This window comes from Triticum urartu, chromosome 2A (assembly GCF_056163025.1).
Source record: "Triticum urartu cultivar PI428250 chromosome 2A, HENAU_Tu73, whole genome shotgun sequence".
Lineage (NCBI taxonomy): Eukaryota > Viridiplantae > Streptophyta > Magnoliopsida > Poales > Poaceae > Triticum > Triticum urartu.
In genome coordinates this window covers 191779867-191785371 of record NC_141874.1, presented here as the reverse complement: position 1 = coordinate 191785371, position 5505 = coordinate 191779867, and positions in this window count along the sequence as shown.

Genomic DNA, 5505 nt, shown 5'->3' with positions numbered 1-5505 from the left:
TAAGATGCAGATTGATGCTACATAATCGACTACCAATCCCTGGAAGTACAAGCGTTACAGGACAAAATGTACTGACAAGAGCAATGGGCTACACTTCTGCACTGGCATTGTCTGTGTATTCTACTTGTTGGTAAGATTAAATATAGATCTGATCTTTTTTAGTAAATGGTGGGCGAGTGAGATAAGATGTAGAATGCTACAAAATGAACCAATCCCTCTTCCCATAATACAAGAGTGTTTTGAACACTGGTTTACTGTACAAAACGTTCTTATATTATGGGATGGAGGGAGTAGTTGTTAATGTAAGTACAATGATAGACCACGTTCAGTCCTTACAAGAGGACTGCAGAGCTAAACCTCTTCAAAAGCATTGGGTTGATTCTAAATTTATGTAAGAGTCCATACGGATCTTATAATGTCCACCAAATGGACGATTACGAGGCAAACATGTGCAGTGATGCTACATAATCAAACAGCTATGAAAGTAAGTATGGTCATACAGGGCAAGAGGTACTCGCAAGAGCAATGCAGTGTACAGTATAGTTGTGAGATTCTGTGGTCCCTTGAGAACGAATGTTCTTATGCTAACAGTTTTCGTACAAGTGAGACATTAAGGCAAATGCAGAAATGTAGTTCAAATTATGATGTGATATCATAGATAGTACCTTATGCTGCAGCCGAGACCAATGTGTAACAAGATTATTCCAGTCACCGTCGGATAAATGTAGCACCGGAGACTTTACAGAAATTCCGTTCAAAGGCTTGCCATCGAAGTGCGCTTGCCTCAGGTAAGAACAATACTTCATCAACGAGTGCTTGAAAAGCGCAACCAACCCTTGCTCGTCATCACAATCCAGTTTGCTCCTCGCCTATTTAAAAGAATGAAATCTTGTGTCTTCTCTCAGCAGAAACATATGCAGTAATGACCATGAATAACATTAGTACATTACTTACGCGTAAGTTGCGGAGGAAGACTGGAAATTGTTCTGTGTCTGCGGTATAATCTTTCCATGAAGGAAAGATGCGCACAAAGTTCCTGACAACAACATAAGCTTCGTCTTCTAAACTAGGAAGAAATGGAAGAAGGGTCCTATTTTCTGCAATTGGGGCTCTCTCTGGTTCGAAAAGGGATTTGGCAACTGGATTTGGTGTACTCTTTGCTGGAATGGGGGTTTTGCATCGTACAGCTGGTGCTATGTCAACTGGCATAAACATACTGTTTGCTGCAGTTGGGGTCTGCTGAGTTGGGGCATCAAAAATGACCAATGTAGTAGGGCTAGAGTCTGCTAGAGTTGGGGTATTTTGTGGGTCAGGTGATATTGCAACTACACCTAATGGGCTATTTGATTTATCAGGTGCCACTACCTTTTCCAAATACTTTGCTTGTGCTCCTCCACGATCAGCAATCGCCCTCTTCCTTTTGAACGTCTGATACACAAGAACAACATTTGAATGGATAAATATGGTATGATGACAGATGGAATATGTACTAAAAATGGATAGGCAGGGCGTATTCACATACACGATGTGTAAACTAAGCTAATGGCAGTTCAACAAAGTAGAAGCAATGCAAAGCATTAGTTGCAAGATATGAGCGAGCAATGTAACCTTGGAAAGTTAGAGCAAGTACCTTGATGGGTGAATAAGATAGGGCATCTTCCTCTGACTCCTCCACTAGGGAGCTACATTGACTTAGGTCTCCCTCTAGCTCAGAATCACTGTTAGGATCATATTCTGAGCATGAATCTGTAGGTGGAGAGCGTTTGCATTGCATTGCATCCAGACTTGATTTCAGTCCCTTAATGCCAAGTTTGACAGCCATGGCATTGTTCTGCTTTATTCTTTTCATGCGCGCAAGCTCATAATCATTATGATGCTGTTCAGAATATGAGATTCATGAAAACATAAAAAGTAGTCAGATTATCTATGGAATGCATTGCGGATTCAACTCGGAGAGTGTCTCCCTATAAACCCCTGCATATGCAAAGTTCACCTCCCCAACCGTGCTGACCAGACCACACACAGAAATACAAACCATTTATGTCTCTATAACACACAGGCACACATTTCAAAACTGAAGTAGGAACATTAGACTCATATGAAATTCGTATTTGAACAAATAAACTAAGCAATTATTAGTGGCGTAATGTTTAGCTTCAAGGGTGGAGTGTTGGTAGTGCGACACAAAGCAAGTAGGCAGATTGTATTCCATGTAAAAGATCGAAACCTATGTAAAAGCTAGAAATGACACCTTCTTTCTATACAATGCAGTGTTTGTTACCCACACATGATGGAAGAGCTCACATAGAGAAATACTATTCACTCATGTCTACGGTTCCAGTATTTAGAAACAGGGTGGTCCACCCTAAAAGAATATTGACAACAAATATGACAAGGCAAGCATATATGTAGTGAATCAATCATTTACTTGTGAGCTTACTAGGACAAGTATGCAGAATTGTAACTGCTGCAAGAGACCGTCCAAAATCTGAATGAAGAAGTTTGTCTAGCACTTATTGTTTGCAACTAATCGACGTGAAAGTGCAACTATCCCTAGGTGGTTTTGGTAATTCATAACAACATATAGCTCATTGAGCTAATGCTATTCCAAGATGATTATTTCAGGAAAGCTCAATGATTGGCATGGCATGGATGTGAAAGTGGAACCCTCAAAATGCTAAGGACAAAGGATTGGCTCAAGCTCAAAAGCTCAAGCCTCTTCATTTTATATTTTAGTGATCCAAGATCACATTGAGTCTTTAGGAAAAGCCAATACTATCAAGGAGGGATGAGGTGATTGCTTAATGAGCCTCTTGCTTCATGTGCTTAGTGATATGCTCCAAAACCCTCAACTACTTTCCCATATCCACATATGACCTAAAACCTAAGCCAAACTCGGTCATACCGATTCTTTCTATCCGGCGCCACCGAGTTTCACTTGTCATAAGCCACTGCCAAACCCTAGCAATTCGGTTCTACCGATAGGGATCTCGGTCTCACCGAGATGGGATTGCAAACTCTCTGTTTCCCTTTCGTAACTTTTCGGTCTCACTGAAAGAGCGAATCAGTCCCACCGAGATTGCAATGTAAATTCAGTGTTTCCTTTTTGTAACTTTTCGGTCTCACCGAAAGAGCAAATCGGTCCCACCGAGTTTGCCTGACCAACTCTCTGGTTAGCTAATTACCAAATTCGGTCTCACCGAGTTTGTGTAATCGGTCTCACCGAGATTACGTTATGCCCAAACCCTAACCATATCGGTCCTACCGAGTTGCATGTCAGTCCCACCGAAAATCTCTAACGGTCACTAGGTTTACCTTTTCGGTCCGACTGAGTTTGTTGATTCGGTCCCACCGAGATTGGAAAATTGTGTGTAACGGTTGGATTTTGTGTGGAGGCTATATATACCCCTCCACCTCCTCTTCATTCGAAAAGAGAGCCATCAGAACACATACACAATTCCAACTCATATGTTCTGAGAGAGAACCACCTACTCATGTGTTGAGACCAAGATATTCCATTCCTACCATATGAATCTTGATCTCTAGCCTTCCCCAAGTTGCTTTCCACTCAAATCTTCTTTCCACAAAATCCAAATCCTATGAGAGAGAGTTGAGTGTTGGGGAGACTATCATTTGAAGCACAAGAGCAAGGAGTTCATTACCTACACACCATTTGTTACTTCTTGGAGAGTGGTGTCTCCTAGATTGGCTAGGTGTCACTTGGGAGCCTCCGACAAGATTGTGGAGTTGAACCAAGGAGTTTGTAAGGGCAAGGAGATCGCCTACTTCGTGAAGATCTACCGCTAGTGAGGCAAGTCCTGTGTGGGCGATGGCCATGGTGGGATAGACAAGGTTGCTTCTTCGTGGACCCTTTGTGGGTGGTTGCTTCTTTGTGGACCCTTCGTGGGTGGAGCCCTTCGTGGACTCACGCAACCGTTACCCTTTGTGGGTGGAGCCCTTCGTGGACTCGCGCAACCGTTACCCTTCGTGGGTTGAAGTCTCCATCAACGTGGATGTAGGATAGCACCACCTCTCCGAACCACGGGAAAAACATCCGTGTCTCCAATTGCGTTTGAATTCTCCAAACCCTTCCCTTTACATTCTTGCAAGTTGCATGCTTTACTTTCCGCTGCCAATATACTCTTTGCATGCTTGCTTGAATTGTGTGATGATTGCTTGACTTGTCCTACAATAGCTAAAATCTGCCAAGAACTAAAATTGGGAAAAGGTTAAGTTTTTATTTGGTCAAGTAGTCTAATCACCCCCCCCTCTAGACATACTTTCGATCCTACAAGTGGTATCAGAGCTTTGGTCTCCATTTGCTTTGATCTCCATAGCTTTTGGTGGTCATAGCCTTGGTTTCACAACCTAGGAGAGTATGGCGTCTAGCGAGGGAAATTATCACCGTAGAGGTCCTTACTTTGATGGTACTAATTTTGCTAGTTGGAAGCATAAAATGAAAATGCATATTCTTGGACATAACCCCGCCGTTTGGGCTATTGTGTGTGTTGGTTTGAAAGGTGACTTCTTTGATGGGAAAGAACCAAACCGTGAAGCTACCGCGGATGAGTTGAGGATGTTGCAATACAATGCTCAAGCTTGTGATATTCTCTTCAACGGATTGTGCCCCGAAGAATTCAACAAAATCAGCCGTCTTGAGAATGCAAAGGAAATTTGGGACACTTTGATTGATATGCACGAAGGTACCGACTCCGTCAAGGAATCCAAGTTGGATGTGCTTCAAAGTCAACTTGACAAGTTCAAGATGAAGGATGGTGAAGGTGTCGCTGAAATGTACTCTAGGCTTGCTCTCATAACAAATGAGATTGCCGGCTTAGGAAGTGAAGAGATGACCGATAGATTCATCATCAAGAAGATCCTAAGAGCCTTGGATGGAAAATATGATACCATGTGCACATTGATCCAAATGATGCCCAATTACAAAGATCTCAAGCCAACGGAAGTGATTGGAAGAATTTTTGCTCATGAGATGTCACTTAAGGATAAAGAGGAACTTCACAACAAATCAAGTGGTGCCTATAAAGCCTCATGTGAAGCCCCTACATCATCAAGTGAGAAACAAGACTTCAATGAAGAATTGAGCTTAATGGTGAAGAACTTCAACAAGTTCTACAAGCGTAGAGGCAAAGATAGAAGCTCCAAGTCAAGGTCCTACAATGACAAAAGATCTTCTAGTCGAGAGCGAAACTGTTACAACTGTGGAAGACCCGGACACTATTCCAATGAGTGTACGGCTCCCTACAAGAGAAGAGAAGATTCTCCAAAAAGAAGAAGCAAAGAATCACCACCAAGAGAGAGAAGGAGTAGAGATGATCGTTATGAACGAAGATACTCACGGAGAAGCAAGGATTCGGAAAGGAAGGAAAAATCATCATGGAGCTACACGAAACGAAGACATCAAGCTCATGTTGGTGAATGGGTATCCGGCTCCGACTCCGACAGCCACTCCGAGAGAAGTTATCACTCCGACTCCGAAGATACTCA